Source organism: Leopardus geoffroyi, chromosome C1 (genome assembly GCF_018350155.1).
Source record: "Leopardus geoffroyi isolate Oge1 chromosome C1, O.geoffroyi_Oge1_pat1.0, whole genome shotgun sequence".
Classification (NCBI taxonomy): Eukaryota; Metazoa; Chordata; class Mammalia; order Carnivora; family Felidae; genus Leopardus; species Leopardus geoffroyi.
This window is the reverse complement of record NC_059328.1, coordinates 213,194,136-213,205,248: the sequence shown is the minus strand read 5'-3', so window position 1 is coordinate 213,205,248 and position 11,113 is coordinate 213,194,136. Positions and strand designations below refer to the sequence as shown.

Here is an 11,113-nt window from a genome sequence, read left to right as displayed (position 1 = left end):
CATTTTTGGCAGCTATTGCAAAATTACTCTACAAAGAGCTTGTCTCGTTTACCTTTCCCACTGTCTTCCTCCCCATAGTCTCACCCAAAAAATACTTAAATTTTGCACATCTGATTTAATAAAAATGGTATCTAGTTGTTTTCATTTGTATTTCTTTAATTATTAATTTTTTTAAATGTTTATTTATTTTTGACAGAGAGAGAAAGAGAGAGAGAAACAGAGCATGAGCAGGGGAGGGGTAGAAAGAGAGGGAGACACAGAACTCGAAGCAGGCTCCAGGCCCTGAGCTATCGGCACAGATCCCCATGCGGGGCTTGAACCCACGAGCTGTGAGATCATGACCTGAGCCAAAGTCAGACGCTCAACTGACTGAGCCACCCAGGCGCCCTGCATTTCTTTAGTTATTAATAAAGTACAGCTTTTATTTTTTCATTTTATGTTTTATTTTTTAAATATAATTTATTGTCAGATTGGCTTCCGTACAACACCAGTGCTCATCCCAACAAGTGCCCTCCTCCATGCCCATCACCCACTTCCCCTCTCCCCCAACCCCCACCAACCCTCAGTTTGTTCTCTGTATTTAAGAGTCTTTTATGCTTTGCCTCCCTCCCTCTCTGTTTGTAACTTTTTCCCCCTTCCCCTCCTCCATGGTCTTCTGTTAAGTGGCCAACAGACACATGAAATGATGCTTAATGTCACTCATCATCTGGGAAACACAAATCAAAGCTACATTGAGATACCACCTCATGCCGGTCAGAGTGGCTAAAATAAAGTACATTTTTTAATGCTTAAGTGGTTGTTTTTCTTTTTTCCTATCAACTGTTCATTTCCTGTACCCATTTTTTTCTCTATTGGGTCTATTGGGTCTATTTTTATGTTGTTGACTATTGTGACCTCAGGGGATTTAAGGAAAGTAGCCATATGTCCATAAGTACTTTCTCCTGGTTGGTCTATTCCCATGCAGAAATTTACATTTGTTTATTTACACAAAAATTAAAAAAAAAATTTCTGTGTATGGTGTCTGGATACGCTATACTACAGAGGCATTCCTTTCTTTCTCCTTTCTTTCTTTCTGATTATATTTTTAAGTAACCTCTACACCTAGCATGGGGCTTGAACTCACAACCCTGAGATCAACGTCACATGCTCTTCTGACTGAGCCAGCCACGCTCCCCATAACAAAGGCTTTTTTCATGCCAACGACATAACCAGGTTCATTCATGTTTCCTTATTTTATGGTCTAATTTTTTTATTAAAAAAATCTGTCTTAACCACAATGAGATACCACCTTACACCTGTCAGAATGGCTAACATTAACATCTCAGGCAACAACAGATGTTGGTGAGGATGCGGAGAAAGAGGATCTCTTTTGCATTGTTGGTGGGAATGCAAGCTGGTGCAGCCATTGTAGAAAACAGTATGGAGGTTTCTCAAAAAACTAAAAATAGAACTACCCTATGACCCAGCAATTGCACTACTAGGCATTTATCCAAGGGGTACAGGTATGCTGTTTCGAAGGGACACATGCACCCCATGTTTACAGCAGCACTATAAACAATAGCCAAAGTGTGAAAAGAGCCCAAATGTCCATCGATGGATGAATGGATAAAGAAGATGTGTTAAATAGATACAATGGAGTATTACTCGGCAATCAAAACGAATAAAATCTTGCCATTGGCAACTACGTGGATGGAAATGGAGGGTATTATGCTAAGCGAAATTAGTCAGAGAAAGACAAAAATCATATGACTTCACTCATATGAAGACTTTAAGAGACAAAACAGATGAACATAAGGGAAGGGAAACAAAAATAACATAAAAACAGGGAGGGGGACAAAACAAAAGAGACTCATAAATACGGAGAACAAACTGAGGGTTACTGGAGGGGTTGTAGGAAGGGGGATGGGCTAAATGGGTAAGGGACATTAAGGAATCTACTGCAATCGTTGCTTCACTATATACTAACTAATTTGGGTGTAAATTTTAAATTTTTCTTTTTTTCAACTTTTATTTATTTTTGGGACAGAGAGAGACAGAGCATGAACGGGGGAGGGGCAGAGAGAGAGGGAGACACAGAATCGGAAACAGGCTCCAGGCTCTGAGCCATCAGCCCAGAGCCCGACGCGGGGCTCGAACTCCCGGACGGCGAGATCGTGACCTGGCTGAAGTCGGACGCTTAACCGACTGCGCCACCCAGGCGCCCCGGGTGTAAATTTTAAAAAATAAAAAAATAAAGTTAAAAAACAAAAACATGAAAAACAAAAAAGAAAAAACAAAACAAAACAAAAATCTGTCTTAAATTTATTTTAGGGGTAAGGACAAAAGGTAGCTACTCACCCTGAGACCATTCATCAAATCATCTATTTCACCTCACTAATTTGACATGCACCCTCACCATAATCTCTATTCCTTAGGCATTTGGGGGCTACTTCTGGACTTTTTGTTCTGTTTCAGAGATCAGTCCATTTCTGTACTGATGTCAAACTGTTTTAATTACTGATGCTTTATAATGTTTTTAGATACAGTAAGTCTGATTTCTCCATTATTCTTCTAAAAAAATGTCCTGAATAATTTACATATTTATTTTAAAAACTTAATTATGTAATAACTCAGCTGTATGAAAATGTATGAAGAAAAATATAATGAACACTCAGTTAAAAAAAAAATTAAATGTTGCTAGTAAGTTGAAAGTCCCTGGATCACTTTCCTCTCTTCCAGTAGTAATAAATATTCAGACTCTAGTGTTTATTTAGCATTCCATAAGCTTATAATACTTTTAACTTCTCTCTCTATTTATCCCTGTAATTATATGCAGTATTGTAATTCATGTTTTAAATGTGCTTATTTGTTTTAGAAAATATGCACATTCCTAAACAAACCAACTAGTCAACTAGTCTACCCTGGTGTGATGATTAATCTTACGTGTCAATCTGGCTGGGCCAGGGTGCCTAGATGTTTGGTCAAATATGATTCTGGGTGTTTCAGTGAGGATATATTTGGATGAGATTAACAGTTAAGTTGGTAGACTTTGAGGAAAGGAGACTGCCCTCTGCAACGTAGGTGGGCCTCATCCAATCACGTGAAGGCCTGAATAGAACTTGAGACTGACTTAACCCGAAGCAAGAAAGGCTTTCTTCCGACAGACAGGCTTTGAACTTGAATGGCAACATTGCTCTTCTCTGGGTCTTCAGACTGCCAATGCACCTTGCAGAGTTTGGACTTGCCAGCCTCCATAGTTGCATAGGAATGCCTTAAACTCTCTCCCTCTCTCTCTGTCTGTCTTTCTTGATTCTATTGGCTCTGTTTCTCTGGAGAGCCCCAATATATCAGGTCCCTGGCCTTGGCAGCACCAAGAACTGATGGAAAGTTTAAATTCTATTCTCTTCCCTCCGTGGCCTCAATATCGTATTTTAAGGAAGAGCTCTCCCTACACCAAGGGGAGGTGTGAAGCAGAAAGGTATCTTGGTCAAGCCTTTAAGAGTGAGTAGGAGACGATTTTCCTATTGACCAAATAGTGCTTGGCACAGGGTGTATCCAGTCTATAGTCAGCAAAAAAAAAAAAAAAAAGGCCTCTCTAGAAGCACCATGTCACAGAGGCAAGCCTCCTGCCACACTTTTAGTGACATTTTTCACCATGACAGTTAGATCCACAGAGCCACAGTTTCACAAATATCTTCTCCTTATAACTGTCTAATTAGAGGCACTGTGTTAGTCTCCCATTGCTGCTGTAACAAATTACCACACATTTAGCAGTTTTTACCAACCCCAAGTTACTGTATAATCTTTTGGTCAGAAGTCCTAGCTGGGCTCAGTTTAGGGTCCCACAAGACCAAAATTAAGGTGTCAACTAGCTGCATTCTTTAAAAAATTTTTATTTTAGAGAAAGAGAGAGAGAGAGTGCAAGTGGGGAAAGCAGCAGAGGGAGAGAGAGAGAGAGAGAGAGAGAGAGAGAGAGAGAGAGAGAGAATCTTAAGCAGGCTCCACGCTCAGCATGGAGTCTGACACTGGGCTCGATCCCATGACCCTGGGATTATGTCCTGAACCAAAATCAAGAGTTGGATGCTCAACGGACTGAGCCACACAGGTACCCCCTCACCTAGCTGCATTCTTATTGGGAGGCTCTGTAAAGAATCTGCTCTAAGCTCATTCAGTGTGTAGGCAGAACGCAGATCCTTGTGGTTGCAGGACTGAGGGTCTCATGTTCCCATTGGCTGTCAGCTGGAGGTGCTTCTCAGCTTCCAGAGCCCACCTGCCATTTCTGGACTTATACCTCATCCCTCCATCTTCAAAGCCAACAATGGTGTAGCAGGTTTTCCTGCTTCTCTCTGCCTTCCTCTTCTGACTTTAAGGGCTTGCGTGATTGTGTTGGGTCCTCCTGGATAATGCAAGATAACCTCCCTATTTTAAGGGCAGCTAATTAGTAGCCTTAATTACATCTTCAAAGTCTCTCTTTTACTCTGTAAAATAACGTAACCATAGACACAACACCGGAGAGAGAAGGTCATGGGAGCCAAAATTACTGCAAGGACCATAGAGATTGGTTTTCCCAGACTAAAGGATCAGCCTGGTTCAAAAGTATGTTCAGATCTCATTTCTTGGGAGACAGAAAATTGCTTTCAATGTCCAGTTTTTCCCACTTGGAGGGATCAAGGATGGTAGTTATCACCGTTACCCAGGCACTATTTATCAGGCAGTGGGGATACAGCAGAGAATACAGCAGGGGAAGCACCGATCATGGGGGTATAACTGAGCAAACCTATGACAATTATATGAGGACTCCAGGATACCATTGGGACAGGGTTACGGTATGTCTCAACCTACTATCAAGACATTACAACAGGATTTCAAATAAAAAACTGAGACAAAGTGCAGGAAATGGTGTACACTCTAAGAAAGCTACAGGAGGAAACTCCCATGAGGAGCTGCGTGGAGATCTGGCTTGAAGGAAGACTTGGAGGAGGCAGAAGAAGAGGTCCCAGGGTCTTCCACTCAGGGAAGCAAGGGTCAGGTAGGATACAGTAATGAGACAGCCGAGAAGGAGAATGAAGGGAAGAAAGTGGTGGACACAGAGTCAACGATGTAGGAGACAGAAGCATAAGGACAGAAAACCATGAGGCAAGAGGAATATTCCAATTCTAAAGAAAATTGCTATGAATATTCTTTAAGTCAAGTTTTCAGATGTTTTGGCAATATCAGTAGCCTCCAGCCATCAGAGGCGGGTGAGGGCTCAGAGCAGACCTGCAATGCAACCTTGCTTTCCCCAGCAGAGGCTGTGGAAGTTTCCAGCTTCTTACAGCTTCTTCCCCACATGCCTGGCCTCTCCCTTCTCTGCTGGACAGATGTCTCTGCACTCTGGCTGGTCTGTAGGCAGAGGACTTGGCAGTTCCCAGCTGTTACTGTCCCCAGGAACACCCCCACCAGCTCTCCAGGGCCAGTGCTGAATCATGGATGACAATTTCTCAGAGTTCCCTGCAGGAAGGAGCCCCAGATGTCCTCTCCCTCAGGACCAGGCAACTTGCTGGAGTCTCTCCCTCCTCCATCTCACTCTCTCCATCACATTTGTGTCTTAGTCCGTGTCATAAGTAAATCACCTGCCCCCAGGTCCTTGCCCTTGTCCTGTGTGGGGGAGTCAAACCCTCACCTCTCCCTATGTTAGGTTGTTTGGCTGGGGCTCTTTAACAAAGAGATTGACAAGAGGAAAACAGTTGATTAACTTGTATAGCACACACCATGTGGGGAAAATCTGTATACATAATAACCCAAAGCTGTGGCTAGAACATGCTTTATTAGCATCTTCAACAAAGAACAAAAATCTGCAGAGAAATAACTAGACAAAGGAAAGCAGTTTTAGGCTCCCAAGGGGACTTTCTGTGGGAAGGGAAATATATGGAGGTCACGGATGGGGAAAGGTTTGTTTGCAGATTCCTCTAGTGCGGATAAGTCTACCTCCAGTATAAGCAGAATTCATACCTGGCCTTTAGGCCAAAAAGGGGAGGGTGGGAAAAGCTTTTTGTGGTTGCAACTTCTTAATTGCCTTCAGCTTAAAATAAATTTTATGTTAAAGAGGTCTATTGGGGTGACATAGCTGGTTTCTTTCACCTGCTTCTGGGGGAACCTGAACTAGCACCGGGGCCGTGGGTCTCCTACTTCCCCCAAAACCTCTTGCACTGTAAGCGGATCTTAGAATCAATCCAGAGCAGGTCACAGAAGTCCAGGGGGGGGTTCCTATAGACCATTTCTATGACTTCGACTTTTACTCTGAGCAAGGTAGGAACCCTTGGAGGGTTTTAAACAAAGGGGTGGTAAAGACTCCCACCTTACGGGACCGTTCTAGCTCCAGGCAGAGATGTTAAGTAGGCAGCACACATTCAAAAAGGCTCAGCTGGGAGAGTCTGCTAGGTGATAGGCTTTGAGAATCCTCAGCTCTGAGATGGTATCTGAAGCTGTGAGGCCAGGTAAGATCTTGGAGAAATGAGCATAATTAGGAAAAGGATGAAGTCCAAGGATTGAACCCTGGGGCATGTTCTCATTTATGGGGAGGAACCAGCAAGAGACTGGGGAAAAGCACCTGGTGAGGTAGGAGGAAGTCCAGGAAAGGGTCAATTCCTAGAAGTCAGGCACAAAACTCATGTAGGCTATGGCCAGGGACTGATTTTGTTCAACAGTGCCAAGAGTTTGAGTTAGAGTAAAAATTCAGCAACATGGGGCACCTGTGTGGCTCAGTAGGTTGAATGTCTGACTCTTGATTTTGGCTCAGGTCATGACCCCAGGGTTATGGGATCGAGTGCTGCATGGAACTCTGTGCTGACAGCAGGGAGTCTGCTGGAGATTCTCAGTCTCTCTCTCCGCCCCTCCCCAACTCATGCCCTCTCTCTCACTCACTCTCTGTCTCTTTCAAAAAAAAAAAAAAAAATCAGCAACACAGTTTGCTCCTGACCTTGAAAAGTGCAGTGCTGGTGAGTGGTGAGGTGGGATCCTTCCTGCACTGGCTCAAGAGAGAAGGGAGGACAGGACTTAGAGAGAGTGAATAGAAACCTTTCTTTGGAGCATTTTGCTGTAAAGGCATGACGAGAAATGGAGCAGCAGTTAGAGGGGTGATGGGACAGAAAAAAGGCATTTTTAGAAGGGGAGAAACAGTTATGTTTTGATGCTGCTGGAAGAGACCCCTCAAGTAAAAGACCTGATGATGCTATAGGTGGAGGGTAGAATTGCTTGCATTGAGGATTTAAGAAGGAATGGGCTTCACCACGCAAGTAGGAGGTGTGACTTAGCCAAGGACATAATTATCGAATTATTGGTGGTAACTTTATAGGCAACGTAATAGAATATTACAAATGACAGCCCCGTTGTAAACACTTTAACAACATGTCAAAAAGAAACAAAAAGTACAGATCAGAGTACCTCCCTCTACAGATGACTCCGCTCTGTTGGGATGATTTTGCACATGCAAATTTATGTCACGGCTCATGTATTGCCTCCTTTTTTAAAAAAATGAAATTTATTGTCAAATTGGTTTCTATACAACACACAGTGCTCATCCCAACAGGTGCGCTCCTCAACGCCCATCACCCACTTTCCCCTCCCTCCCCCCCCCCTCCATCAACCCTCAGTTTATTCTCAGTTTTTAAGAGTCTCGAGAGGGAGGGAGGCAAACCATAAGAGACTCAAGTATTGCCTCCTTAAGGAAGCCTTCCCAACCCCCACAGCCTATCAAATCACCCTGTCTTATTTTCCTCAGAGCCTTGCTCACCTGCTGAAAATAGCTTGTTCATCGATCGACTAGTCGATCAACCAATCAATTAATTCTTTGATCTCCTCCTCCTAGAACATGTGCTCTGCAAGGGTTATGACCTTGACTGTTTAGTTTGCTGCTGTATTCCAAAACATAGTGGCTGGCCAATGGTATACAGGCAGACCAACTCTCCAGAAAAAAATTCCAAACACCCCAAAACAACAAAACCCTGATTTGTAGCATTTGCTGATTCCTGTGTGTAAACTTTCCTCACATGGCCACTTTCAAGCTACCGACATGACGTCAAGTGAATGAAGAGCTGGAAAGACAGGAGCAGGATGGGCTCTCATGAACCGGTTCAAGCCGGCTGTGCGATACTTGGCACAAGAGCCGTGCTCAGTAAATAATGCTTGAGTGAAAGAATAAATGAATTATCATTAGCTTGTGCCATTATTCCATTAAAGGTAAGCCTCTCGATATTCCCAGAAGGTTTATACTTTTCCTGTTGTCTTTTAGTTCTTTGTCTCTGCTCTTTTTCTTCCCTAGGCATTCTGTATGTCTCCCTAACTGCCTTGCTGAAAACCTTCCATGATGCTGCTCATACCAAACTTTTACTGAGGGTTTAAGGCAGTGGAGGGCGAGGTCTGTCAGGTCCCAACCCTGGGAGCCTCTTCCTATTTGTCTTTCTGCGCAGGGCTCCAGCTTGCAGGGTCAATGCCATATTCCTTCATTTTCCTATCAGCTGCTTCTGTAGAAACTAAGTGTTTGCCTCCAAGCCATCTCTTTTTGGTTCCACCAAACTTAAGCTTGGAGACCATCTTTCTGTAGACCCAAACTCACTGATGTGTCCCTTCACCACAAAGGACATCTCTCTATTTGGCACCTTCCAGCATCTTCGAGCATTGTGTTGCAGCAAGAGAAACTCTGCAGTTCTTTTTTTTATAATGGGTGGGGTTAAATTTGTCAGCAGGACTGCTCTCGCTCCTCCTCCCCCGTCCTCAACAACCTTACCCATCTCAGAAGGCAAAGATGACTTCAATGAGGGCATTTTCTTCTTCACAGTGAAAGTCTTTTCTTACAAGAAGAAACAGTCTAAATGGGGAGAGACACTCGTAAAAGCTGTCCCTGGGGAATCACACTGAACTGGTTCTACAGCCTTGACTGCACTGTCTGATGGTGTCTCTGGGGAGGGGCAGAGAGAGAGGGAGAGAGAGAATCCCAAGCAGTCTCCCCTCTCAGCATGGAGCCCAACTTGGGGCTTGATCTCACGACCACGAGATCATGACCTTGGCCAAAATTAAGAGTTGGATGCTTAACCAACCGAGCCACCCAGGCGCCCCCACACCAAGCACCCCCAAAGATGAACTTTTGATTCCTCGTCTTGAGTGAAAACTCACCTGAGCAGGGCTGTGAAATGGTCATTTCTCTGGTCCCACCAGGATTTCCCTTTGGTTGTGTCCCGGTTTAGTGAATTTTCTTCGTGGGTCCTATGCAGATACTGTCCTGCCCTGTTCTGCCCTGTGTAGCTGCTTCCTGATACTGGAGACTCTGTCACTCGTTGGCAGGAGCACTTGAGACTCGGTTTAAGGCTCCAAATGAAATCAAACTGTTTTTCAACTGTGATGAAGAGTGTTTTGCTCCAAGGCTCTCTGCAAAATGACCTGTTGCCCATTATTTGTAAATTTGGGAATGATTCTTTTCTTTCCTTGTTGCAAGGTTCTCTACCTCTCTTTAGCATTCTTTGCTAGCTGCCTTTGCATTTTCCCATTTTGTTAATTGTTCACCGGGGCTGCGGTGTGAAGGGATTTATAAGTGTGTTCCTTTCTTGTGATGAGTTTTCATTATACAACAATATTAAGGTCATTCAACTTCCTACATGACTCTTAAGCCTCTTCTCTAAGGTTAGCAGAATTTCTGTTTTATCACGTTATAGCAAGTTATTAAAACCCTCTGACAACTTTGTGAGCTGACTAAACATTCTTCAACTTTTCATTTCTACTCCAAACAACAATTAAAATAAAAATAGTGACAAAAGGGGCGCCTGGGTGGCGCAGTCGGTTAAGCGTCCGACTTCAGCCAGGTCACGATCTCGCGGTCCGTGAGTTCGAGCCCCGCGTCGGGCTCTGGGCTGATGGCTCAGAGCCTGGAGCCTGTTTCCGATTCTGTGTCTCCCTCTCTCTCTGCCCCTCCCCCATTCATGCTCTGTCTCTCTCTGTCCCAAAAATAAATAAACGTTGAAAAAAAAAAATAGTGACAAAAAATAGTTACTATTTATTGAGTACTTACCACAGGCCAAGAATTCTGCTCTTTCCATGTTTTTTTTGTTTTAATTTAATTCTCAGAAAAACCCTAGACTTATTCGTATTTTAATATAAGGAAACAAACATAGAAAAGAATGTGCCCTAGGTCACTGAAAGTAAATGACAATTCTAATAATCAAATCCAGGGCTGGCTGACTCCAAAGTCCTTGCTGGTAACCTTTCCACTAAATTTTGAGATCTGTCTCTTCTAAGGTCAGTTGGAACCAAATAGTTTTCTGGGCTGAAGCAACAATGACAAAAGCCACAGTCACCTTCGTGGTGATGAAATTAACTCAAGGGCTGTGGCCCTTGGGTGGCTTAGTTGGTTAAGCATCCAACTTCAGCTCAGGTCATGATGTCACAGTTCGTGAGTTTGAACCCCACATTGGGCTCTCTGCTGTCAGCTCAGGGCCTGCTTTGGATCCTCTGTCTCCCTCTCTCTCCTCCTCCCCCCGTGCTCTCTCTCTCTCTCTCTCTCTCTCTCAAAAATAAACAATAAAACAAAAAGAAATTAACTCAAGGACTAAGCCCTGCTCAATGGATGGAGGACATCTACCTTTAGATCTTTTGTGCTATAACAACTTGTATTTCGTTGATCAGTGCCTATTGAGGTTGCTTCTTTAAAAATTACTTACAAGAAGGGCGCCTGGGTGGCTCAGTTGGCTGAGCGTCCAACTTCGGCTCAGGTCATGATCTTGCGGTCGGTGAGTTCAAGCCCTGTGTTGGGCTCTGTGCTGACGGCTCAGAGCCTGGAGCCTGCTTTAGACTCTATGTCTCCCTCTCTCTCTGCTCCTCCCCCACTCATGCTCTATCTCTCTCTGTCTCTCAGAAATAAACCTTAACAAAAAATTAAGTTACTTACATGAAAGCCAAGAAATACCCAGCAATATGGAAGGTATTTGTTGTCCTCCATTAGGTGGTCCAAGATGACTAATATTAGAGAAATGGACGTTGGATCCACCATGATGATGATGATAATGATGGTGGTGGTGGTGGTGATTTTTTTGGTCTAGGTTTATTTCTTGACTCCATTACCAAAGTGTCAGATCTTGGATTTTCTTAGATGTTCTAGTTCCTCTGG

At 43.7% G+C, this 11,113-nt stretch overlaps 1 long non-coding RNA gene across 1 annotated transcript in view; it reads left to right on the top strand.

Annotated features, from left to right (window-relative positions):
- The first annotated feature begins 7,865 nt into the window (after positions 1-7,865).
- The window catches only part of LOC123599601, a 29,199-nt gene continuing 25,951 nt past the window's right edge, over positions 7,866-11,113 (top strand). The window contains exon 1 of the long non-coding RNA XR_006713218.1: positions 7,866-8,196. This is a non-coding gene — a long non-coding RNA (uncharacterized LOC123599601). The remainder of the gene's footprint in view (positions 8,197-11,113) is intronic.